Source organism: Nomascus leucogenys, chromosome X (assembly GCF_006542625.1).
Source record: "Nomascus leucogenys isolate Asia chromosome X, Asia_NLE_v1, whole genome shotgun sequence".
NCBI lineage: Eukaryota > Metazoa > Chordata > Mammalia > Primates > Hylobatidae > Nomascus > Nomascus leucogenys.
In genome coordinates, this window is record NC_044406.1 from 63,747,696 (window position 1) to 63,775,533 (window position 27,838).

Consider the following 27,838-nt stretch of genomic DNA (forward strand, 5'->3'; position numbering starts at 1 on the left):
CCCATGAATCCTTAGGGAGAAGGGAGTCAGAAAAGTTAGTCCTTCACCTCTCCCTGGCTCGCCCTGGAGCACCACATGGGTGAGCCAAAGAGCAGGACATAGCCTGAGGAACTTGCCTCGTGGGCCTCACGCTCTGTAGCAACTCAGAGACAGAGAGAAGCTCCTGGGAGGCCCCACATGTGACAGCTTCTAAGGAAGCTGCTGGTGGTGCATCCATGAAACAGGGTGGAACGACTGCTGATCTTGAACAACAAAGCTACTTGGAGGCGGCATTAGACTCAGATCCTGCTCAACATTTGGGTTCTCCCCACCCTGCTCTTCTTTTACATTATTGAGGTAAAATTGGCATTCACTAAATGGCACATATTTGAAGTATACAGGTTGATGAGTTTGATCATATGTATGCACCTGTGAAACCATTACTACAATCAAGATAATGAATATTTCCATCACCCCTAAAAGTTTCCCCTTATTGGTCACCTTTAATCTTTCTTCATAGCCTAAGTAAGGGAAAGAACATGGTTTTATTATTGATGGGTTATTCTTATGTTAGAAAACTATCAGGAGCAGTGGCCTTGGGGGCCTGAGTCCAACTTAACCCTCTGTGAGCCTCAGTTTTTCCATCAATAAAATGGGATAGTTGGACAAAAAAATTGCTAAGGTTTCCTGTCAGTCTGAGTGACAGGACCTTTCTGTGATACAACCTTTCTAAACAGCAATTGTTAAAAAACATAAAAGAAGTGTAATCTACTTTGCTTTCTCATGCCCCCAAGTTACATTCTGGCAGGGTCATGGCTGATGGTCAGACTGATGTCGGGTTCTGAGGGTTCTGGGTGGATTATTAACCACATTTTACAGATGAGAAAACAGGCTAAGAAAGAAGAGAAGATCGGCTCAAAGTTACACAGCCAACACGTAGCTGAGCTGGGATGCAAATCCAGCAGTGACTCCTAATCTAATGTTCTTTGCACTGCCCCACACTCCATTCCCAAGAATACAGGCCTAGTTCCATGTTGCTGTCATGACTAAGGGTCCTTGCATCCAAGAGATAGTTCTACTTTCCTCCTGGTTTAATCTGGGGACCATAGTTCACCTCCTCAGACCTCTGGTAGGTAAGGAGGCAAGAGAGGAGGCTCCCCCGCCCTCCTAAATCAGACCAAATCAGGCCATAGAACAGGAGTCTTAAGTTTTCTTAGACTGGAGGTTTCCAGAAAGCAGACGCTCTCTGGGCATGTAATTCATTGTATTCAGCCTCCTGGTACCAGGTGTGGACAAATGTTCAGTAAACCCCATGGTGGGAACACAAGGTCAGCAGGACAGGATAGAAATCTTGGGATTAGGAGGGACCTCTACCTGGCACTTTGCCTCATGTTTGCCCTGGGGTACAATCCCCCAAGGGGACCTGTTATGGGCTGGGGTTGGGGCAGTGCTGGGCTGAGCTGAGTTGCACACAGTCATTATGGTGTGAGCACGTGCCCCAACAGCTGCATCATTTTTTTTTTTTAGAGGGAGTCTTGCTCTGTTGCCCAGGCTGGAGTGCAGTGGCACAATCTCGGCTCACTGCGAGCTCCGCCTCCCGGGTTCATGCCATTCTCCTGCCTCAGCCTCCTGAGTAGCTGGGACTACAGGCACCCGCCACCATGCCCGGCTAATTTTTTGTATTTTTAGTAGAGACGGGGTTTCACCGTGTTAGCCAGGATGGTCTTGATCTCCTGACCTCGTGATCCGCCCGACTTGGCCTCCCAAAGTGCTGGGATTACAGGCGTGAGCCACAACAGCTGCATCTTTTATAACTCCCCGGAGGAAGGCAGAGGGGCCAGTTACTTCCCCCGCCCTTTTTTTCAGACCCCCAGTCAGCCTACTGTGCCTCAGGGTAAGGTAGGAAAGACTGCCTCCATGGGGAATTTGTGGTGGTAGCAGGGTTCTGAGCAGACCCAGGGTGTTTACTCCCTGAGTACTCAGGAAGTACCCAGAGTAGGTGCTCAGTAAATATCTGCTGACTGACTGAATGAACTCTAACTCCATGTCAAGCACTGTAGGGGGTACAACGATGAATTGGCCTCCATCCCTGACTGTAGCAGAGAAAGAGGGATAAGACAAGCACATAAATAACTGTTACACACGACAAAATGTGATAAATGCCTTGGGAGATGAACAAGCAATTGCGCGAAGAGCTTGGGAGGAGGGACGCTCACATCTGGCAGTGGTGGGGGGAAGGGACTCTAGAGAAAACTTCCTGCTTGAGGTGACATTCGAGCTGGTTTTGAATAGGGACGGGGTTTCTACAGTGGCTCAGGAATGTTTGTGTGGTGGGGGTGGGGAGTCAAGGCAGGCTGCATTCCAGGCCCCAGCAGCAGACTTACGGCCAGAAGTCTCCCTTAGTATATCCTCAGAGAGCACAGAGAACTGCAAATCAGTGATAGTCCTAGAGCCTCACTATAACTGCGTGTTTTCAACCTCCAACCCACCATGCCTTGCTTTAAGACCCCCCACAAGTGGCCAAATGGACTTAGCTGGGCCGCTTGCTGGCTCATGGGCTAGCTAGCCCAAACAAGAAGTGAGAGCCAGTCCTGGTGGCCTTGCAGACATTTCCTCATGAAAGCCTTTCTTCCCAGCTCAGCTCTTATCTGGGAAAAATAAAGGTCCTCAACTCTGAGAGAAGGCCATGCAGGGAACAATAGTTTCTGACTCGCTTCATCCATCATTCACGTGGCTCAGATAGCCCATTGCTGGGCAGCAATGGGGACGAGTTGGGGGAGGGGGAGGGCACATTATTTTGCATGAGATTGTTCATTGGGCTGCCCCAAAACTACACAGTGGGGAAATGGGTAGCGCCATTCCTGGGTGCGCTATACATAGGCATGAGCCTGGGCATATAATCCAGCCCTTTCTCTGCTCTCTGCCTCTTTGTTTCCTAATTTCTGTCCAGAGGCAGTTGGTTGCTGTTAACTGGTAAACTGAATGGTTTCACTGAACATGGGACAAGATATTGGATTCATTTCAGCAGATATTTTCAAATAAATTATCTCGTTGAATCTTCAAAACAATTTTATAAGTTGGAATTATTATTTTCACTTTACAGATGAGGAAACTGAGGCCCAGAGAAGTTAAGCGACTGCCAAGGATGCAGATAGGAAGGTGAAATTGGAGATCATGACTCCTAACTGCAAGTGACCTCAGCTGTACAGTCTGAAGGCTGGCAGTTACAAATTAGTTACAAACGATCCAGGGACTGCACAAAGAAGAAAAAAGGGGAAATGTGAGAGTTAGGCAGCTACCAGTTAGGCAACCTATTCTCCTTGTGCCACCATGAAGAATAAGTTGATCAAGGGTGGAAAAGAAAACTCAGGGCTTCAATTCCAGTATAGAGGGGTCCAGAAGTCTCCAGAGGATAGGAAAGCGGATGGAGATGGAGCCCCCACTCATCTGGCTCTTGCCTGCCCAGGGTGCTACAGCGATGCAGCCACAGCCTGTCGGCTCTGTTCACCTGTTTAAGGTTGATGTCAGCCAAAGGCAGTCCCCAGAGAGGGACCACTTATCCTGAACAATTTATTTTAAATACCACAAAGTTCACCCATTTAAAGTGTACAATTTAATGGTTTTTGTTATATTTAAAGAATTGTGCAATCATCACTACGATCAATTTTAGAAGATTTGCAGCTTCAAACCCCCAAATCAACATTGTACCCTCAAGCTGTGACCCCCCAATCCCTCAGCCTCTCTTACTCCTCCACTCCCCAGTACTAGGCAACGTCTAATCTACTTTTTGTCTCTAGAGATTTACCTACTCTGGACATTTCATATAAACGATATTGTATGTCTTCTTTTTAAAATAGCTTCTTTTACTTAACATACGGTTTTTTGAGATTTATCCATGTTGTAAGATGTATCAATATATCGTTCTCTTTTTTTTGTGGAAAGATATTCAATTATAAGGATATACCACGTTTCGTTTACCCATTCATCAGTTGATAGACCTTTACATTGACAAGTATTTTTGCGGAGCCTAGGAGTGGAATTTCTGGGTCATATGCTAACTCTATGTTTAACCTTTTGAGGAACTGCCAGACTGTTTTCCAAAGTGGCTATACCATCTCTCCACATCCTCTTCAATACTTGTTCTGCAATGTTGTCTTGCTTATAACCATCCCAGTGAGTGTGAAGTGGTATCTCATTATACTTTTAATTTGCATTTCCTTAATGACTCATGATGTTAAACATCTTTTGATGTGTTGGTTGGCACTTTGTATATTTTCTTTGGAGAAATATCTGTTCAAATCCTTTGCCCATTTGTAATTGGGTGATTTGCCTTTTTATTGTTGAGTTATAATTGTTCTTGATATATTCTGGATACTAGGCCCTTATCAGGTATCTGATTTACAAATATTTTCTCCCATTCTGAGTTGTCCTTTCACTCTCTTGATATTATCTACTAATGCTCAAAAGTTTTTAATTTTTATGAAGTCAAATTTATATCTACTATGTATTTCTTTTGTTGCTTATGCTTTTTACTTCTTTTGTTGCTTATGCTTTTGGTATTATATCTAAGGAAGCATTGCCAAATCCAAGATCATGATGATTGACTCCTATATTTTCTTCTAAGAAATTTATTGGTTTAGTTCTTACGTTTTGGTCTTTCATCCATCTCTCTTTTATTAAGGTAGGAATCCAACTTTATCCTTTTGCATGTGGCTATCCAGTTGTTCCAGCACCTTTTGTTGAACAGACTGTTCTTTTCCCATTGAATGGTGTTGACACTCTTGTAGAAAATCAATTTTCTGTAGATGCATGGGTTTATTTCTTGACTGTCCAATTTATTCCATTTGTTTATATGTCTTTCTTTATGCCAGTACCATATGGTTTTGATTACTGTAGCTTTGTAGTATAACTAGAAATCTGGAAGTGTGTGTCTTCCAACTGTGCTCTTCTTTTCTAAGAGTAATTTGTCTATTTGGGATCTGTTGGAAGACCATGTGAATTTTAGAATTGGCTCTTCCAATTATGCAAAAAGGGATATTGGGATTTTAATGGGAATTGCATTAAATTTGTAGATTGTTTTAGGTAGTATTGACATCTTAACAATACTAAGTCTTCCAGTCCATGAACTTAGACTGTATTTCCGTTTATTTATTTAGGCTTCTTTAATTTATTTCAGCAGTGTTTTGTAATTTTCAGTGTATGAATGTTGTACCTCCTTGGTTAAACTTATTCATAAGTATTTTATTCTTTTTGATGCTATTGTAAGTGGAATTGTTTTCTTAATGTCATTTTTGATTGTTTATTGATAATGTATAGAAGTACAACTGATTTTAACATATTGATCTTGTACCCTGCAACTTTGCTGAATTCATTTATTAGCTCAATAATTTTTCTAGGATTTTGTATATATAAGATCATGTCATATGTGAATAGAGATAGTTTTACTATTTCTTCCTTAACTATGTGAATGAATTTTTCCTTCCTTCTGTTCTTCTTTCCTTTCTTCTGTACTTTCTTCCTCCCTCCCTCCCTCTCTCCCTCCCTTCCTCCCTTCCTTCCTCCCTCCCTTCCTTCCTCCCTCCCTTCCTTTCTTCCTTCCTTGTTTTTCATTTATTTTATTTTTGCCTGAATGCTCTGTCTAGATGTTCCAATACAGTGTTGAATAGAAGTGTCAAGAGAGGGCATCCTTGTTTTGTTCCTGATTTAAGGAGGAAAGTTTTCAGTCTTTTACCATTGAGTATGATGTTAGCTTGGGGTAGGTTTTTAATATATGCCTCTTACCGTGTTTTTTGTTTGATTTTTGTTTTTGAGACAGAGGCTCACTCTGTTGCCCAGGCTGGAGTGCAGTGCCACGATGATCTCAGCTCACTACAACCTCTGCCTCCTGAGTTCAAGCGATTCTCGTGCCTCGGCCTCCCGAGTAGCTGAGATTACAGGCATGCACCACCATGTCCAGCTAATTTTTGTATTTTTAGTAGAGATAAGATTTTGCCATGGTGGCCAGGTTGGTCTCAAACTCCTGGCCTTAAGTGATCTGCCTGCCTCAGCCTTCCAAAATGCTGGGATTACAGGCATGAGCCAGCGTGCCTGGCCTTTTATCCTGTTTTGAAAATTCCCTTGTTTTCCTCATTTGCCGAGTGTTTTATTATGAAAGGTGTGAATTTTGTTTTTTGTTTGTTTTGCTTCATTTTCAAATGATCATGTGTTCTTTTTTCTTTATTTTATTAATATGATGTATTTCAGTGATTGATTTTCATATGTTAAACCACCGCCACTTTCCTGGGATAAATCCTAATTGGCCATGGCATATATTCTTTTAATATGCTGCTATTGAGTTCAGCCTGCTAATTTTTTCTTGAGAATTTTTACATTTATATAAGGGATATTGATCTGTAGTTTCTTTTCTTATGATATCTGTGGCTTTGACATCAGGACAATGCTGCCCTCAGAGAATAAGTTAGGAAGTGTTCCCTCCTCTTCAATATTCTGAAGAGTTTCAGAAGAATTGGTATTAATTCTTCCTTAGATATTTTGTAGAATTCACCAGTGTAGCCATCTGATCTTGGACTTTTCTTTATTGGGAGATTTTTTTATTACTGAATCAATGTCTTTATTTGTTATAGGTCTATTCAGATTTTCTATTTCTTGAGTTCATTTTGATAGTGTGTTTGTTTCTAGGAACTTGGTTCTCTTATAATTTTTTAAAAATTTCTGTAAGGTTGGTAGCAATGTCCCCACTTCCATCTCTTTCCTTTTTTTTTTGTTTTTTGAGACCGGATCTCACTCTGTCACCCAGGCTAGAGTGCAGTGACACCATGATAGCTCACTGCAGACTCGAACTCTTGGGCTTAGACAGTCTTCTTGCCTCAGTCTTCTGAGTAGCTGGGACTACAGACATGTGCCACTATGCCTGGCTAATTTTTTTTTTTATTTAATTTTTTGTAGAGACCAGGTCTTGCTATGTTGCTGAGGCTGGTCTCTAACTCCTGGCCTCAAGTGATCCTCCTGCCTCAGCCTCCCAAAGCATTGGGATTACAGGCATGAGCCACCATGCCCATCCCCTACTTCCATTTCTGATTTTAGTAACTTGTGTCTTCTCTTTTTTTTTCTTGGTCAGTCTAGCTAGAGGTTTGTCAATTTTGTTAATCTTGTCAAATAACAAACTGTCATGTCATTGATTTCCTCCATTTTTTTCTATTCTCTACTTCATTTACCTCTACTCTTTCTTACTTACTTCCTTTTGCTAGTTTTGAGTTTAGTTTCCTCTTATTTTTCTGGCGTCTTGAGTTGTAAAGTTGATCTTCTCCCTGGTTCTGTCTATCATTGAAAGTGGTAAATTAATCTGTTTATGGTAAGCCCTAGAGCAACAGTTAATATGTAAATAATATAGTAAAATATTTATTTATTTTTATTATTCAAAATAATTTTAAAAATCAAAATGCTATGATAGAAAATATTCACTTAATGCAAGGAAAGCATAAAGGAGGAATAGAGAATAAAAAGCTATGAGACATAAAAACAAAAAATAAAATGGCAAATGTAAACTCAATTCTATCAATAGTAATAATGATATTAAATATACATGAATTAAACAATCCAATCAAGAGGCAGAGATCGTCGCACAGGATCCAAAAAACAGTGTAACAGTATAACTACATGCTGTCTCTAGGAGACACTCTTTAAATTCAAAGATACAAACAGATTGAAAGTAAAAGGATGGAAAAAGATATGTCATGCAAACAACAACCTCAAGAAAGGTGGAATGGACCAGGTGCAGTGGCTCACACTTGCAATTCCAGCACTTTGGGAGGCCGAGGTGGGAGGATCACTTGAAACCAGGAGTTTGAGACCAACCTGGGCAACATGGGGAGACCCCAGCTCTACAAAAATTAAAAAAATAGCCAGGCATGGTTCCACACTCCTATAGTCCAAGCTATTTGGGAGGCTGAGGTAGGAGGATCACTTGAGCCCAGAAGGTTGAGGCTGCAATGAGCCATGATCATGCCACTGCACTCTAGCCTGGGAAACAGAGTGAGACCTTGTCTCTAAAAAGAAAGAGAAAGGTGGAGTGGCTATATATATATTATTATTATTATTATACTTTAAGTTCTGGGTTACATGTGCAGAACATGCAGTTTTGTTACACAGGTATACACGTGCCATGGTGGTTTGCTGCACCCATCAACCCATCACCTACATTAGGTATTTCTCCTAATATTATCCCTTCCCTAGCCCCCCACCCCCAACAGGCCCCGGTGTGTGATGTTCCCCTCCCTGTGTCCATGTGTTCTCATTGTTCAACTCCCACTTATGAGTGAGAACATGCAGTGTTTGGTTTTCTGATCTTGTGATAGTTTGCTGAGAATGATGGTTTCCAGCTTCATCCATGTCCCTGCAAAGGACATGAACTCATCCTTTTTTATGGCTGCATAGTATTCCATGGTGTATATGTGCCACATTTTCTTAAAACCCAAAATCCTGTGTTTTGACAGGGCTCTCTTTGACTGAACACAGCCAGCTGTTAAACCCCACTAACTGCTGGCCGATTGTTATATTGTTTTCAAAAATCCTAAGGGCCTAAATTGCTCCAAAAACTGGTTCAATCAAATTCTGGCACCTTTGAAGCATAGTTCCCTAGATCAGTATTTGAGAGTTGTTCTGATACCAGGAGGGCTCTTCTCAGCTGTCTCTTCTCTGTTTCTCTCCAGTGAACTGGCCAGCTTACAGTTAAGCCTGTATCTCCAATGAATCTATTATTCTCCTACCAATTGCCTTTTGCCACAGTCTCCACTGTTTTTGAGAACATCTCCAAACTCTTACATCTTTCATTCTCTTGATGGTGTCTTTCACAGAACAGAATTTTTAATTTTAATGAGTCCAGTTTATTAACTATTTTTTTCACGGATTGTGCCTTTGGTGTTGTATCTAAAAAGTCATTGCAATGTAAGTTCATAAATTTTAACAAATGTACCACTCTGGTGCAGGATGTTGATAGTGGAGGAGATTGGTTGCGTGTATATGGAGACAGGGAGTGTAGAAGGTATATGGAAACTCTGTACTTTCTACTCAATTTTTCTATGAACCTAAAACTGCTCTAAAAATAAATTTTACTAATTTAAGAAAAGTTTAAATCCCTAGATGAAGATAAGGTGTCAAAATTACAAATAGACTAATAATCAAAGTTTTCAAAAAGCCATCACCTTACACGAGGTGATTTACATGTTCTCTCTTGTGTTATTGTCTGGGAGTTTTATAGTTTTGCATTTTACATTTAGGTTTGTGATCCATTTTGAGTTAACTTTTGTAAAGAGTATAAAGTCAATGTCTAGATCTATTTCTTTTGCATGTGGATGTCCACTTGCTCCTGCAATATTTGTTGAAAAGACTATTTTTGCTCCATTGTTTTACCTTTGCTATTTTGTCAAAGATCTATTGAGTATATGAGAGTATATTTCTGTGCCTTTTATTCTGTTCCATTGATCTACTTGTCTGTTCATTTACCAATAACACACTGTTTTGATTCCTGCAGCTTTATAGTAAGTCTCAAGATTGGGCAGTGTGAGTCCTTCAACTCTTCTTCTCCTTCAATATTGAGGTGGTTATTCCATGTCTTTTACCTCTCCATATAAATTTTAGAATCAGTTTGTTGATATCCACAAAGTAACTTGCTGGGATTTTGATTGGAATTGTATGAATCCACAGATCAAGTTGGGAAGAACTGACATCTTGACAATGTTGAATTTTACTATTCATGAACATGGACTATCCCCCCATTTATTTAGTTATTTGATTTCCTTCATCACAGTTTTGTAGTTTTCCTCACACAGATCTTGTACAGATGATATTAGATTTATACCAAAATATTTCAGTTTTTGTGAATGCTAATATAAACAGTAATTTTTTAAAATAACACTTTATTGATGTATGATTGGCATACAAAAAGCTGTACATATTTAATATACACAACTTGATGAATTTGAGATAAATATACACCAAACATATGGAATGCTTCGCAAATTTGCATGTCATCCTTACACAGAGGCCATGCTAATCTTCTCTGTATTGTTTCAATTTTAGTATATGTGCTACTGAAGCAAACATAATACTAATGAGTTGTTAATTTCAAATTCCACTTGTTCGTTGCTGGTATATAGCACCACAATTGACTTTGTATATTAACCTCGTGTCCTGCAACCTTGTATAATTGCTTATTAGTTTTAGGAGTTTATTTACTGATTCTTTCAGATTTTCTACATAGATGATCGTGTCATCTGTGAACACAGACAGTTTTATTTCTTCCTTCCCAATCTATTTACCTTTTATTTCTCATTGCATTACCTAGGCCTTCCAGTAAAATGTTGAGAAGCAAGTGGTGAGAGGGGACATCCTTGCCTTGTTCTTTGGGAAAGTTTCAAGTTTCTCACCATTAAGTATGATGTTAGCCATAGGTTTTGTGTAGATGCTCTTTATAAAGTTGAGGATATCCTTTCTATTTCTAGTTTGCTAAGAGTTTTTATCATGAATGAGTGCTGGCATTTTTGCCAAAAGCTTTTTCTGCATCTATAGATACAATCGTTATTTTTCTTTACTAGCCTATTGATGTGATTGATTACATTATTTGATTCTTGAATCTTGAACCAGCCTTTCATACCTGGGGTAAATCCCACTTGGTTGTGATGTATAATTATTTTTATACATTGCTGGATTCAATTTGCTAATATTTTGTTGAGGATTTTTGCATCTATATTTATGAGAAATATTGGTCTGTGGTTTTCTTTTCTCGTTATGACTTCATCTGATTTTGGTCTTTGGGTAATGCTGGCTTCACAGAATGAGTTAGGAAGTGTTCCTTCTGCTTCTATTTTCTAAGCCAGATTGTAGAGAACTGGTATAAATTTTCCTTAAATGTTTGACAGATTTCACCGGTGAACCCATCTGAACTTGGTGCTTTCTGTTTTGAAAGGTTATTAATTACTGATTTAATTTCTTTAATAGATATATGCCTATTCAGATTATCAATTTCTTTTTGTGTAAGCTTTGGCAGACTGTGTCGTTCAAGGAATTGGTTCATTTCATCTAGTCTATTGAATTTGTGGGCATAGAGTTTTTCTTTGTATTCTTTTATTATTCTTTTGGTGTCCGTGGAATTTGTACTGATGTTCCCCCCTCTTTCATTTGTAATATTAGTCATTTATGTTCTCTCTTTTTTTCTTAGCCTAGCTAGAGGCTTATTGATTTTATCGATCTTTTAAAAGAAGCAGCTTTTGGTTTCGTTGATTTTTCTCCAATGATTTTCTGCTTTTGGTTTCATTGATTTCTGCCCTAATTTTTATTTCTTTTCTTCTGCTTACTTTGGGTTTAGTTTGCTTTTTTTTCTATTTTCCAAAGGTGGAAGCTTAGGTTTTTCTTCTTTTCTAATATATACATTCTTCTTTTCTAATATGTACATGCTATAAATTTCCTTCTAAGCACTGCTTTTGCTGCATCCCTCAAATTTTGATATATTTTCATTTTCATTTAGTTCAATATATTTTGTATTTCTCTTGAGATTTTTTCTTTGATCCATGTGTTATTGAGAAATATATTATTTAATCTCCAAGTATTTCAGGATTTTCTAGATGTCTTTCTGTTATTCATTTCTATTTCAATTCCATTGTAGTCTGAGAGCAGACATTATATGATTGCTAGTCCTTTAAACTTGTAAAAGTGTGTCTTATGGCCCATAAAAAAGTATTAACTGTTGTCAGATTTATCCTCACTGAGCATCCAACAATTCATCAATTACAATTCAGGTTTTCCTGATTCAGTACTGATTTCTGTTCATGAGTTTCTTTTCCCATGAGTTGTGATTCTCTGTGTTCATCTGTCTGTCTCTAATTTTGAGGGCAGAGGTTTGCCCTGTGACCTCATTTCTCTGATTAATCTAAGAAGAGGTATTGATTTTTCAGTGTGTTCAGCTTTTTACTTGTTATGATGGAGTAGCGACTTCTAAGCTGCGTGCATGTTAACCGGAAGTCAATCTTTTTTTTTTTTTTAAGAGACAGGGTCTCTGCCCCATTGCCCAGGCTGGAGTGCAGCGGTACAATCATAGCTCATTGTAACCTCATATTCTTGGGCTCAAGCAATGCTCCTGCCTCAGCCTCCCTAGTATCTGGGACCACAGGCACACACCACCATGCCTGGCTAATTTATTTAATTTTTTGTAGAGATGGGGGTCTTACTATGTTGCACAGGCTGGTCTCGAACTCCTGGCCTCAAGCAGTCCTCCTACCTTGGCCTCCCAAAGTGCTGGGATGATAAAGAGCAGTGGCATGAGCCACTGCTCTTCACACTGTCATGCTTGAAGTGGAACCTGCCACTTCATTTCACACTGTTGAATAATATTCCATTCCATCTTATAGCTATACCACATTTTATTTATCCATTTACTAGTTGATACACATTTGTGCTGTTTCTACTTTTTGGATATTATGAATAATGCTGCAATAAATATTTACATAATGTGAGCTCTTTCTGCCCTTTTTTGTATGGCATCCTTTTATGCACAAAAATTTTTCACCTTGATTAAGTTTAACTTGTCAATCTTTTTTTTGCTAGTGTTTTTGGTGTCATATGTAGGAAATCATTGCCTAACCCAGTATCATGAAGATTTTCTTCCATGTTTTATTTTAAGAGTTTTATAGTTTTAGCTTTTACATTTAGTCTATAATCTTCTTTAATTTTTGTGTATAATCTCAGATAGAGGTCCTACTTTATTCCTTTGCATGTGGCTATCCAGTTGTTCAGAATTATTTGTTAAAAAGACTTTTCTTTCCCCATTTAATTATCGTGATATCTTTGTCAAAAATCAATTGACCATAATTTTAGGGTTTCTTTATCATCTCTCTCTTATTCAGTTGAACTAAATATCTAGTCTTTTGCTAGCGCCATGCAGTCTTGATTACTGTAGCTTTGTTGTAAGTTTTGATATTGGAAAGTGTAAATCCCCCAAGTTTGCTGTTCTTTTTCAAGAACATTTTGGCTATTCTGAGCCCCTTTCATTTCCATATGGATTGTAGGATCAGCTTGTCAACTTCTGCCAAAAAAGATAGCTGGGATTTTCATAGGGATTGTGTTGAATCTGTAGATAAATTTGGGCCATGTAGCTATCCTAACAATATTAAATTTTCTGATATATGAACATGAGATGTCTTCCCATTTATTTATATCTTTTAAGATTTTTTTCAACCATGTTTTCTAGTTTTCGAAGTAAGAAATTTTTACTTCTTTTGTTAAATTTATCCCTACTTTTTTTTTTATGCTTTTGTAAGTTGAATGGTTTTCTTTTTTTCTTTTTTTTTCTTTTTTTTTTTTTTTTTTTTTAGACAGAGTCTCGCTCTGTTGCCCAGGCTGGAGTGCAATGGTGCAATCTTGGCTCACTGCAACCTCCGCCGCCTGGGTTCAAGCAATTCTCCTGCTTCAGCCTTCCCAGTAGCTGGGATTACAGGCACCCACCACTGCGCCTGGCTAATTTTTGTATTTTTAGTAGAGACGGGGTTTCCCCATGTTGGCCAGGCTGGTTTCGAACTCCTGACCTCAGGTGATCCACTCGCTTCAGCCTCTCAAAGTGTTGGGATTACAGGCGTGAGCCATCGCGCCCAGCCAAATGGTTTTCTTAATTTCATTTAGCAAACTTGTTGAGTTTGTTTATTAGTTCTCATAGATTTTTAGTGGTTTCCTTAGGATTTTCTATATACAAGATCATATTATCTACAAATAGAGATAGTTTTACTTCTTCCTTTTTAATCTGTATGCCTTTTGTTTCTTTTTCTTTTTAAACTAACTGCTTTAGCAAGAATCTTCATTACAATGTTGAACAGAGGTAGTGAGAACAAACACCCTTGTCTTAGGGAAAAGCTTTCTGTTTTTCACCATTAAGTATGATATTGGCTGTGGGTTTTTCGTAGATGCATTTATCAGGTTGGGATGTTTCCTTCTATTTCTAGTATGTTGAGTGTTTTTATCATAAACAGGTGTTAGATTTTGTCAGATAGTTTTCTGCATCTGTTGAAATCAGCATGTGGTTTTGGCCCTTTATTCTAATGATTTTTAATTCATTTTCAGATGTTAAACCAACTTAAAATTCCTGGGATAAATCTCTTTTGTTCATGTATAATCTTTTTTATATATTGCTATATTTGATCTGCTAGTATTTTGTTGAGGACTTTGCATCTATATTTATAAGGCCTGTAGGTTTCTTTTCTTGTGATGTCCTTTTCTGGCTTTGGTATCAGAATAATGCTGGCCTCATAGAATGAGTCTGGAAATGTTTGTTTCTTCTCCGTTTTTGGAAGAGTTTGTGAATTTTTCTTTAAATGTTTTGTAGAATTCATCAGTAAAGCCATCTGGGCCTGGACTTTTTTGTGGGAAGTTTTAAAATTATTAATTCAATCTCTTTGTTCATTATAAGTCTATTCAGATTTTCTATTTCTTCTTGAGTCAGTTGCTGGAAGCTGTTCTTTCTAGGAATTTGTCTATTTTATCTAAGTTACCAAATTTGTTGCCATATAGTTGTTCATAGTATTTGTTTATTTCTCTTTTTATTTCTATAAGGTCCGTAGTAATGAGTCTTTTCTAGTTTTCTTTTGGTCAGTATAGTTAAAGATTTGTCAAGTTTGTTCTTTCTTTTTTAAATAACCAACTTTTGGTTTCGTTAATTTTCTCTACTTATCTAATATTTATTTCATTTATTTCCTCTTTTATTATTTCCTTCCTTCTTCTTGCTTTGAATTTAGTTTGCTTTTCTTTCACTGGTTCCTTAAGCCATTTTTGCTTTTTGAATTTTCTCTTGTAAAGAGTATCACTCTGTCACCCAGGCTGGAGTGCAGTGGTGCAGTCATTGCTAACTGCAGCCTCCAACTCCTGGGCTCAAGTAATCCTCCTGCCTCAGCCTCCCGAGTAGTTAGGACTACAGGTGTGTGCCACCATGCTGGGTTAATTTTTTAATTTTTTGTAGAGACACGGTCTTGCTATGTTGCCCAGCCTGGTCTCAAACTCCTGGCCTGAAGTGATCTTCCTGCTTCAGCCTCAGTTTTGCTTTTTGTTTTCTATATGTTTCACATCTTTTTTTTTTAACCTCTGTTCCTCTTTTACTGCCTTGTTTTGCATTATTTTCTAGTGTAGCATTTTAATTCATTTAATTATTTTTTAACTTTTTAAAAAAGTTTTTTTCTTAATTGTTGTCCTAAGGTTTATGATATACACCTTAACTTGTCAGAATCTACTTCAGATTTGTAGTAAGTTAATTCCAGTGAGATACAGAAACTTTATTTTTATATAGCTCCCTTTCCCATTTTTGTGCTATTGTTATTATATATATTATGTCCATGTGTGTTACAAATCTAACAACACTTGGTTACAATTATTACTTTAGGTAATCTTATGTCTTTTAAAGAAGCTAATAGAAGAAAAGAGAGTATGGATATATTTATAGAGTTTAAAAAATACTAACCTTCTTAATTACCATTGCTGGTTCTCTTCATTTGTTCCTGTGGATTTGAGTTACCATCTAGTGTCATTTCCTTATTCCAGTGCAGCTCTGTTCCCAACAATCTCCTTTACCCTATTGTTGTCAAATATATTATATTTTAAGTTTACAGTTTTGCTCCATGTTCAACAAGGACTATTAGTTTAGTTTTCTCTCCAGTCATTCCTGAGAGGGCCTAGTCTTAGGCATATGTACAGTCTTTCAGACCTCCAAGGATGAGTGTGATTTAATTTTAAGCCTGGCTGCCTAGGAGTGGCCCCTGGTTTAGAGTAGCTTATTGTTCAGTCAGTGATTTGTCACAGGTTGTGAGCCAGTAAGGCTTGTGTCCTTTGTTGCTTGAATTGTGTGTGGCTTGAGGAATGTTTTGCAGTCTGTCCCACGTCCTGCCTTGATTGCTCCTGAAGTAGGTGCAGCCTAGTGCATGTGCACAGCCTTCCAAGTCCATAGGGATGAGTGTGATCCCATGAGGTGTCTTCTTAGCTGTTTCTTTCCATGGTTTTCTCTGGCAACCTTCTGGCTGGTCTGCCATTTTTCTTGTTACTACTAGTTTCATGAAGCTACCAGCCCTGTCTTAACTGCTTGCTATGAAGATCTCCATTGTTTTCGACAGTGCCCTTAGGCATGAACTTCTCCATGCTTTGTTCTAAATAACCAGTCCCCTTAGGACAGAACTGTGGAGCTCTCCATCCTTATGGTTTGCCTTCAGGGTCTGCCCCTGGTAGAACCTCTAAGCCACTGCACTGGAGCTGGGGATGGGGAGAGTTCCTGGTTCTCCTGGAGTGACACCCCTTACTCTAAGAGTGGGCACTGGAGAGGTGGGGAGGGGATAGGAGTCCCTGGTCTTCTCAGCTTGCCTCTCTCATTATGGAGCTTGCATCCTATTAGCCAGCTGCGATAGGATGATTGAGGCCTAGCATTCTTGGCCCGTTGTGCCTGGGGTAAAGATTCTGCCCTACAAGCTGGGACTGGGTGGGAGAAGGAAGCCCAGTCCTCTTGGCCACTTTCACCCAGAATAGAACTTCTGCTATACTGAGCTGGGGGAGATGAGACATGCTCCTGAAGTGAAGCTGAAAACCATAGGCTTGGAGCTGGGGGAATAAAGAACCTTGCTTTCTTGGCCACACCCATCCAGAACAGTTCTTCTGTAACATGGGGCTTGTGAGGGGCAGAACTGGAGCAGGTCATGGCTCAAATGTCACAGACTCTACCTGTTCTTACCAATATTTAGTAGATTTTCTTGAATAAATGTTTGTCCACTTACTGTGTGCTCTGAGGAAAATTTCCAGAGACTTTAAATGGTTATTTAAAAAACTTTCACCAGTGAAATGATTGTTTCACTGAGGAAAAGCATCTACTTCCAACACAGTCATTCTGTAAGTCCTGTCCCCTTACTGAAAATTGTGACTGGAAAAAAATTTTTTGGTGTGGACTTCTCTACATATCGTCTCTACTAGAACTCAATTAAGCCCAAACTCAAGATTTTATTCAGGAGGAAAGAAAGCATATAGAACAGTGAAATGGTGTTACAATGTGAGACTTACTTTAAAAAAAATAGTTTCAGACTTATCACATAAATGTTGACGTTTTGCAAAGTAGCTATTCTCCAGAATAAGGCATTAATCAGAAGAGGAAACAGTAGTAATTATGTGTAAAACATTCTGATCCCCAGAGCAGCAGAAATAATCTCATCCCTGGGAACCCTTGTGGGTTAAGTAGGGCCTTCTCTGCTGTTGCTCCAGCTATGGTTTTGATATTTCTTTTTAATTTTTTATAGAGAAAAACTATCGTCAGTAAATATTGGCAAGAGCATACAAAATAGTCCCTCATCCGGTCTCTAGAAACATACAGGCTGGGTCCACAAATGCAGAAAAGCAGATTGTGACATTGCTGTGACTTTGAACCACTTTAGTGATCCCTTCCATGCTGACTGTTGGCAAAAGCTCATTTTCCTTCTCTCTGCCTTGCTTTCTCCCTCCCTGAACAATAGCAAGGCTGTGAAACTCCTACCTTAATGGAAAGTGTGATAGCGCTGTGCCACTGGGAAAGACAGCTCCTTTGGATTTGATACCCTCTCCTCAATTGTATCTCTTCTTAGCCTGCTCATCCCCACCAGTTTATCAATGGAATAGTCAATTTTAAAGAAGTATGGGATTCCAAAGAGAAGATTCAGCCATGGCAGCTCTCACTTCTCTTCCCCCTTGTTCAGCCTGTTTGTGTCTTGTTTGTGGACATCCACTGCTCCTTTGTGCCTAAAGCTGGCAGCCTCATATGCTGGCTGCAGGACTACTGGGCTGCAGAGGCAGATACCAACCCATCTGTGCCCTGACGACACTCCGCTATTTGCCTTTGCAAGAGAAGTTCACACCGAGGAGTGGCTGCTGGAGACCATTACCACCACAGTGGTGACGTGGCCTTTCAGTTTCTTACCCTGAACTCCTCTGATTTACTCTCTCCATCATTCACACACCCATTTTTATCAAGATACCAATCTTTAATTCTCTGTTGGGAGCACCACCTCTCTCCTCCCACAGCTTCCCAGCACACCTGCAGTATGGTCTCTTAGCTTTTGCCCAAACATTTGGATTTTAGACACTGCTTCTCCACACCCCACACTTGTCTCTCTGTCTCTCTCTTGCTCTCCCCTCTCTCCCCATCAGTAAATGCTTTCAATTGCTTCTCTAAAAAGCCTATACCCCGTGATACACTCCTTTCCTTGACCTTAGACCCTTCTTATTATGCCAATTATTATCTCCAGGCCCATTCCCTGCCCCTTCCCCTGGCTGTTTTCTCTCCTCCTCCTCTTGGCTCTGAGCTTGCTTTCTTTGTAGTGATGGTACTTTTTTCCTCTCCCAAACTAGCTCCTTCCCCATCACCATTCCTCCCAGCATCCTGGTTTGCAGCAGTCAGGTGAAAGAGAGAAGCATGTCCCAGAGGGTCTTGGGGCATGTCCCTCTCTGTCTCAGGGAGAAAGCTGCTGCTGGCCCTACCACTAGTATCCTGTGAGAATAGCAGCCCAGTGCTGCCAGAACCTATAGGTCTTCAAGAGAAGATAGAAACTCCAGATTTTAATGTAAACTGTCCCACTTTTAAATGTTGAAAACTATTCTTTTTTTCCCCAGGAACCTGGGGAAAGTAGCAAAATCCCCCACATCTCTGGGCTAGATTTAACTCCCCTATCTCCCACATTAACTCAGTTGCCCAGTTCTGGAAAGCTGCCTGCTAAAGACACATCCTCCATTTCACTGGCCCACTGTGGTCTCTGCCTTTAAGCCTTGTCACCTGGATGACTATAATGGCCACCTAACTGGTCTCTCTGCTTCATGCCCCTCCCCACCCAGTCTACTGTGTACAACATAATTGCCTCAAAATAACAGAGTCTTGTGGTGAAGGGCTTGTACTCTGGGATCTGGCTGTGTAGGTTTAGTCTCAGGTGCCATTTATAAGCTAGGTAATCTTGGGCAAGTGAGTTCACCTTTCTGAATCTCTGTTTCCTTATCTGCAAAATAGGAAAAATAGTTATACCTCCTCATAGGCCTGTTGTGAGGACTTAGTAAAGAACCATGCCTAACCTGGAATAAGTACTCAATAAATGTTAAACACAATTGTGTCATCCCCTGTTGCAAAGACCTCCAAAGGCTCCATTGCCTCTTAAATACAGTTTAGCCACTTTGTCTAGACATTCAAGACCCTCTTGATCTGGCTTCAGCCACACTAGGCTCCTGTCTTATTCATTTTTTTCTCCCCTGCAGTGCTATATGTTCTCACTACCTCTACACTTTCATCCCCCGCAGTAACCTGTGAGGCAGCTGCTATGATTATCCTCATTTCACAGATGAGCAAACTGAGGCTAAGTGTCCTGCCCAAGGCCTCTTGACCTGGAAGTGGAGGAAGCAGGATTTGACTCCAGATCTGTCTGACTAAAGCCTGTTGTCTTTCCACTAGAGAGGGAAAAACACACGGGGACAGGAAGACATGAGAGAGACTTGCGATTCACTTCTCCCTAGGGAAAACCACAGAGCATTGTTTTTTCTCCATGAGAAACCAATCTGAAAGAGTGGTGTAACCGTGTGAGAATGATGCGGGGTGGGTTGGGGCCAGGATATGCTGATGCTTGTGAAAACTGCTGAAGTCAACACAAGGGACTTTTAAAACTAGATTTAGAACAAGTTGCAAAGCAAGAAAGGATTGGCCAGCTGCTTTGGGGCCAACAGGGTAATATTATGGTTTGGCTCCTTTTGTAACAGGTGTGGTTAAGCCCTCCCTTAAAGGCTTTGGCAAGATGAGGTTAGCATAGCAGTTAGGTGCCCCAGATGGAGAAACAGAATTCCCAGGTTCAAATCTCCATTTTGCCACTTAAATCTGTGTAACCTTGGAAACGTTATGTCTTGTTTTCTCATCTGTAAACTGGCGGATAATAATAATACCTACCTCACAGGGTTGTTGTGATGATTAAATAAAATAGTACATGAAAGCTCTCAGAACATTGCCTCACACACAGTAAGTTATTTTATAAACAGTAGCTAGTATTTGTCCTTCATGAATATATGTGCTCAAACTTGGTGGCAGTCTCTCTTTCTTTTTTTTTTTTTTTAACAGCACTTCACTTTGTCATTTAGGCTGCAGTGCAGTGGCACAATCTTGACTTACTGCAGTCTCAACCTCCTGGGCTCAAGTGATCCTCCCACCTCAGCCCCCCAGTAGCTGGGACTACAGGTGTGTGCCACCATGCCCAGCTAATTTTTGGTAGAGACAGGGTTTCGTCATGTTGCTTAGCCTGGTCTCAAATTCACGAGCTCAAGTGATCCACCCTCCTTGGCCTCCCAAAGTGCGAGGATTACAGGCGTGAGCCACCGAGCTTGTCCAGTCTCTCTTCTTTCTTGATCTGTTCCAAAAACCAAGACCACAGTCCTAATCATGGCCGCACCTTCTATTTGTAGACATTTAGAAACTTTCCAAAGTGCTCCAGACACCTCATTAGGAGGATGGTGGAAAGTTTCTGAAATCTTAAACAACTTTCTAGAAGGAGGTGACCATACTCTTTTATCTCATCTCCCTTATTACATACTGCTTGCATTTGTACAGCCCACTAGTATAAGTGCACAGACTCTGGAGAGGGGTGGCCTGGGTTCAGATTCCATCCTTGCTACTTACTCTCTGTGTGGCCATGGGAAGTTACCTAACCTCCCTTGACCTCAATTGTCTCATGTGTAAAAAAAAGAGATAAGAATAATAACTCTATCATGGGGTTGTTATGAGGATTAAACAAATTAATTCATCTAAAGTGCTTAGCGCAGTACCTGTCACGAAAGAAGCCTTAATCAAAGTAGCTGTTCTCATTACTATTAGAAAATAAACTAAGAAATCACTAGACATCCCTTAAACTTCTCTTTTAGGTTTTCCTTTACTAGCTAGTTCTCACATCTCCTTGCATTCTCAGCCCCTGAATAGAGCACTCGCCTTTATAAGCGAATCTTGGACTGCTGTCATATCCCTCCCTTGGCCCTGCCAACCCCTGCCCTTGGGTGGTGCTTTATACCCAACTGCAGCCATAAGGCTCTCATTTTGTGCCAGGACTCTGCACAGAACAGCTTCTGAGGTAATCCTCCATAGACTGTCATGCCCAAAAAACCACTCGCTATAGGTCCTTAACCTCATTCTGCATAGGACTAGAAGAAAGAGGTTTCCCAGCCAGACACACTTTATTCAGTCATGGAGGAGTGGAATGGCACCCCTGCATCAGATCAGAAGCTGTTGGCACATTCAGTACTGCTATTCAAGCTACTGCTTATATTTCTGTTAGGCTGGCCCTGGCCCTGGCATCATTTAGCCTATCTTGGGCTCACATCTTTTTTTTTTTTTTTTTTGAGATGAAATCTGCTATATCTGTTGCCCCTCATTTTACTACAGAAACTTGTCAAGGTTTTTTTTTAATTATACTGTAAGTTCTAGGGTACATGTGCACAATGTGCAGGTTTGTTACACATGTATACATGTGCCATGTTGGTGTGCTGCACCCATTAACTCGTCATTTACATTAGGTATATCTCCTAATGCTATCCCTCCACCCTCCCCCCACCCCACAACAGGCCCCGGTGTGTGATGTTCCCCTTCCTGTGTCCAAGTGTTCTCATTATTCAATTCCCACCTATAAGTGAGAACATGCGGTGTTTGGTTTTTTGTCCTTGCGATAGTTTGCTGAGAATGATGGTTTCCAGCTTCATCCATGTCCCTACAAAGGAAATGAACTCATCCTTTTTATGGCTGCATAGTATTCCGTGGTGTATATGTGCCACATTTTCTTAATCCAGTTGATCATTGATGGACATTTGGGTTGGTTCCAAGTCTTTGCTATTGTGAATAGTGCCTCAATAAACGTACGTGTGCATGTGTTTTTATAACAGCACGATTTATAATCCTTTGGGTATATACCCAGTAATGGGATGGCTGGGTCAAACGGTATTTCTAGTTCTAGATCCTTGAGGAATCACCACACTGTCTTCCACAATGGTTGAACTAGTTTACAGTCCCACCAACAGTGTAAAAGTGTTCCTATTTCTCCACATCCTCTCCAGCACCTGTTGTTTCCTGACTTTTTAATGATGGCCATTCTAACTGGTGTGAGATGGTGTCTCATTGTGGTTTTGATTTGCATTTCTCTGATGGCCAGTGATGATGAGCATTTTTTCACATGTCTGTTGGCTGCATAAATGTCTTCTTTTGAGAAGTGTGTGTTCATATGCTTCACCCACTTTTTGATGGGGTTGTTTTTTTCTTGTAAATTTGTTTAAGTTCTTTGTAGATTCTGGATATTAGCCCTTTGTCAGATAAGTAGATTGCAAAAATTTTCTCCCATTCTGTAGGTTGCCTGTTCACTCTGATGGTATTTTCTTTTGCTGTGCAGAAGCTCTTTAGTTTAATTAGATCCCATTTGTCAATTTTGGGTTTTGTTGCCATTGCTTTTGGTGTTTTAGACATGAAGTCCTTGCCCATGCCTATATGCTGAATGGTATTGCCTAGGTTTTCTTCTAGGGTTTTTATGGTTTTAGGTCTAACATGTAAGTCTTTAATCCATCTTGAATTAATTTTTGTATAAGGCGTAAGGAAGGGATCCAGTTTCAGCTTTCTCCACATGGCTAGCCAGTTTTCCCAGCACCATTTACTAAATAGGGACTCCTTTCCCCATTTCTTGTTTTTGTCAGGTTTGTCAAAGATCAGATGGTTGTAGATGTGTGGTATTATTTCTGAGGGCTCTGTTCTGTTCCATTGGTCTATATCTCTGTTTTGGTACCAGTACCGTGCTGTTTTGGTTACTGTAGCCTTGCAGTATAGTTTGAAGTCAGGTAGCATGATGCCTCCAGCTTTGTTCTTTTGGCTTAGGATTGACTTGGCAATGCAGGCTCTTTTTTGGTTCCACCTGAACTTTAAAGTAGTTTTTTCCAATTCTGTGAAGAAAGTCACTGGTAGCTTGATGGGGATGGCATTGAATCTGTAAATTACCTTGGGCAGTATGGCCATTTTCATGATATTGATTCTTCCTACCCATGAGCATGGAATGTTCTTCCATTTGTTTGTGTCCTCTTTTATTTTGTTGTTGGGCTCACATCTTGCCCAACATCAGCTGTTGTCAACAACACCTGTGCTCATCTAATCATTTAGCTCAGATGTCTCAAGCACTTTTTACATGCCAAACAGTGTGTGTGTGTGTGTATGGTGTATGTGTGTGTGTGTGTAGTGTGTGTACATATGTGCATAAGGATAAGTTGAAAGAGTCAATGAACAGAATGAAGCCTACTTTCAATCCAGTGCAGCACTGTAAGTCTGGGCTTTGGAGACAGATGGGCCTGATGCAAATCCTAGCTCTGCTTCTTGTCAGTCGGGCAATGTGGGACAAGTTAATCTGTCTTACTTTGATCAACTATAAAAGGAGGATAGTAGAAAGATGTACCCTGAAGAGTTACTGTAAAAATAAGAGGTAGCATATGTGAGGGCCTGATAGAGACCTAATCAATGATTTTTGTAATTATTATTTTCCCTAGACCCAATTCTCAACTAGGGTGTTGCCCTTTGAAATTAAAAAGGAGAGTCTACATGCAAAAATGAATAATTTGGACTCCTAACCTTATATCATGTACAAAAGTTAACTCAAAATGGATCAATGACATAACTGTAAGAGCTCAAGCTGTAAAACCGTTAGAAGACAGCGTAGTTATAAATCTTTGTAACCTTGAATCAGACAATGGTTTTTTAGATGTAACACCAAAGGCACAAAAGACAAAAGAAAAACTAGGTAAATTGAACTTTACGAAAAGTAAAAAACTTTGTGCTTCAAAGGTTACCAAGAAAGGGAAAAGACAACCCAAAGAATGGATAAAAGTTTTGTAAATCTTATGGCCAGGTGCAGTGGCTCATGCCAGTAATCCCAGCACTTTGAGAGGCCAAGGCGGGTGGATCACTTGAGGTCAGGAGTTTGAGACCAACATGGCAAACATGGCGAAACCCCATCTCTTTTTAAAATACAAAAATTAGCTGAGTGTGGTGGCATACACCTGTAGTTCCAGCTACTCAGGAGGCTGAGGCACAAGAATCGTTTGAACCCAGGAGGCGGAGGTTGCAGTAAGCAGAGATCATGCAACTGCATTCCAGCCTGGGCAACAGAGCAAGACTCTGCCTCAAAAAAAAAAAAAAAAAAAAGCTTGCAAATCATATATCTAGTAAAGAACTTGTATCCAGAATATATAAAGAACTCTTAAAACTCAACAATAAAAAGACAAACAACTCAATTTAAAAATGGACAAAGATCTGAATAGACAGTTCACCAAAGAAGATATACAGATGGCCAACAAGTACATGAAAAGATGTTCAACATCATTATACATGAGGGAAATTTAAATCAAACCACATGAGATCCCACTTCCCACCCAATAGATTGGTTGTAATCAAACATACAAATAATAAGTGTTGACAAGGATGTGGAGCAACTGGAAATCTCAAATACCACTGGTAGGAACATAAAATGATGCCGCCTCTATGGAAAACAGTACAGCAGTTACAAAAAAGGTTAAACATATGACCCAGGTTACCGTATGACCCAGTAATTCCACGCTTAGGTACATACTCAAGAGAAATAAAAGCATATGTCCCCATAAAAAAAAGCTTGTACATAAATGTTCATAGGAGCATTATTTGTAATAGCCAAAAGATGGAAACAACCCAAATGTCCTTCAATGTGTGAGTGGATAAACAGTTGTGATATATTCATATGACGGAACCAGCCATAAAAATGAATGAAGTAGGTGGAGCCAAGATGGCCGAATAGGAACAGCTCCGGTCTACAGCTCCCAGCCTGAGCGACACAGAAGACCGGTGATTTCTGCATTTCTGTTTGAGGTACCGGTTTCATCTCACTAGGGAGTGCCAAACAGTGGGTGCAGGACAGTCGGTGAAGTGCACTGTGCACGAGCCAAAGCAGGGCGAGACATTGCCTCACTCGGGAAGCGCAAGGGGTCAGGGAGTTCCCTTTCCTAGTCAAAGAAAGGGGTAACAAACGGCACCTGGAAAATCGGGTCAGTCCCACCCTAATACTGTGCTTTTCCAATGGGCCTGGAAAACGGCACACTAGGAGATTGTGTCCCGCACCTGGCTTGGAGGGTCCTATGCCCATGGAGTCTCACTGATTGCTAGCACAGCAGTCTGACATCAAACTGCAAGGCCGCAGCGAGGCTGGGGGAGGGGCGCCTGCCATTGCCCAGGCTTGCTTAGGTAAACAAAGCAGCCAGGAAGCTTGAACTGCTCAAGGAGGCTTGCCTCCCTCTGTAGGCTCCACCTCTGGGGGCAGGGCACAGACAGACAAAAATTCAGCAGGAATCTCTGCAGACTTAAATGTCCTTGTCTGACTGACAGCTTTGAAGAGAGTAGTGCTTCTCCCAGCACGCAGCTGGAGATCTGAGAACGGAGAGACTGCCTCCTAAAGTGGGTCCCTGACCCCCGAGCAGCCTAACTGGGAGGCACCCCCCAGTAGGGACAGACTGACACCTCACTCGGCCGGGTACTCCTCTGAGACAAAACTTCCAGAGGAACTATCAGACAGCTGAACTTGTGGTCTCACGAAAACCCGCTGTTCTGCAGCCACTGCTGCTGACACCCAGCAAAACAGGGTCTGGAGTGGACCTCTAGTAAACTCCAACAGACCTGCAGCTGAGGGTCCTGTCTGGTAGAAGGAAAACTAACGAACAGAAAGGACATCCACACCAAAAACCCATCTGTACATCACCATCATCAAAGACCAAAAGTAGATAAAACCACAAAGATGGGGAAAAAACAGAGCAGAAAAACTGGAAACTCTAAAAAGCAGAGCACCTCTCCTCCTCCAAAGGAATGCAGTTCCTCACCAGCAACGGAACAAAGCTGGATGGAGGATGACTTTGACAAGTTGAGAGAAAAAGGCTTCAGACAATCAAACTACTCCGAGCTACGGGAGGAAATTCAAAACAATAGCAAAGAAGTTAAAAACTTTGAAAAAAAATTAGACGAATGGATAACTAGAATAATCAATGGAGAGAAGGGCTTAAAGGAGCTGATGGAGCTGAAAGCCAAGTATCGAGAACTACGTGAAGATTGCAGAAGCCTCGGTAGCAGATGCGATCAACTGGAAGAAAGGGTATTGCTGACGGAAGATGAAATGAATGAAATGAAGCGAGAAGGGAAGTTTAGAGAAAAAAGAATAAAAAGAAATGAACAAAGCCTCCAAGAAATTTGGGACTATGTGAAAAGACCAAACCTACGTCTGATTGGTGTACCTGAAAGTGACGGGGAGAATGGAACCAAGTTGGAAAACACTCTGCAAGATATTATCCAGGAGAACTTCCCCAATCTAGCAAGGCAGGCCAACATTCAGATTCAGGAAATACAGAGAACGCCACAAAGATACTCCTCGAGAAGAGCAACTCCAAGACACATAATTGTCAGATTCACCAAAGTTGAAATGAAGGAAAAAATGTTAAGGGCAGTCAGAGAGAAAGGTCAGGTTACCCACAAAGGGAAGCCCATCAGACTAACAGCTGATCTCTCAGCAGAAACTCTACAAGCCAGAAGAGAGTGGGGGCCGATATTCAACATTCTTAAAGAAAAGAATTTTCAACCCAGAATTTCATATCCAGCCAAACTAAGCTTCATAAGTGAAGGAGAAATAAAATGCTTTACAGACAAGCAAACGCTGAGTGATTTTGTCACCACCAGGCCTGCCCTAAAAGAGCTCCTGAAGGAAGCACTAAACATGGAAAGGAACAACCGGTACCAGCCACTGCAAAAACATGCCAAATTGTAAAGACCATTGAGGCTAGGAAGAAACTGCATCAACTAACAAGCAAAATAACCAACTAACATCATAATGACAGGATCAGATTCACACATAACAATATTAACCTTAAATGTAAATGGGCTAAATGCTTCAATTAAAAGACACAGACTGGCAAACTGGATAAGGAGTCAGGACCCATCAGTGTGCTGTATTCAGGAAACCCATCTCACGTGCAGAGACACACATAGACTCAAAATAAAGGGATGGAGGAAGATCTATCAAGCAAATGGAAAACAAAAAAAGGCAGGGGTTGCAATCCTAGTCTCTGATAAAATAGACTTTAAACCAACAAAGATCGAAAGAGACAAAGAAGGCCATTACATAATGGTAAAGGGATCAATTCAACAAGAAGAGCTAACTATCCTAAATATATATGCACCCAACTCAGGAGCACCCAGATTCATAAAGCAAGTCCTGAGTGACCTACAAAGGGACTTAAACTCCCACACAATAATAATGGGAGATTTTAACACCCCACTGTCAACATTAGACAGATCAACAAGACAGAAAGTTAACAAGGATACCCAGGAATTGAACTCAGCTCTGCACAAAGTGGACCTAATAGACATCTACAGAACTCTCCACCCTAAATCAACAGAATATACATTTTTTTCAGCACCACACCACACCTATTCCAAAATTGACCACATAGTTGGAAGTAAAGCTCTCCTCAGCAAATGTAAAAGAACAGAAATTATAACAAACTGTCTCTCAGACCACAGTGCAATCAAACTACAACTCAGGATTAAGAAACTCACTCAAAACCGCTCAACTACATGGAAACTGAACAACCTGCTCCTGAATGACTACTGGGTACATAATGAAATGAAGGCAGAAATAAAGATGTTCTTTGAAACCAACGAGAACAAAGACACAACATACCAGAATCTCTGGGACACGTTCAAAGCAGTGTGTAGAGGGAAATTTATAGCACTAAATGCCCACAGGAGAAAGCAGGAAAGATCCAAAATTGACAC

General features: G+C 40.4%; 1 protein-coding gene and 1 non-coding gene across 2 annotated transcripts in view; one reads left to right on the forward strand and one right to left on the reverse strand.

The window, feature by feature from the left end:
- The window catches only part of NHSL2 (NHS like 2), a 250,965-nt gene that overhangs the window by 51,068 nt on the left and 172,059 nt on the right, over window positions 1-27,838 (forward strand). The window lies entirely within an intron of this gene.
- LOC115833381 lies at window positions 9,974-10,076 on the reverse strand. The gene has a single exon (XR_004028818.1). It is a non-coding gene; the product is annotated as a U6 spliceosomal RNA (small nuclear RNA).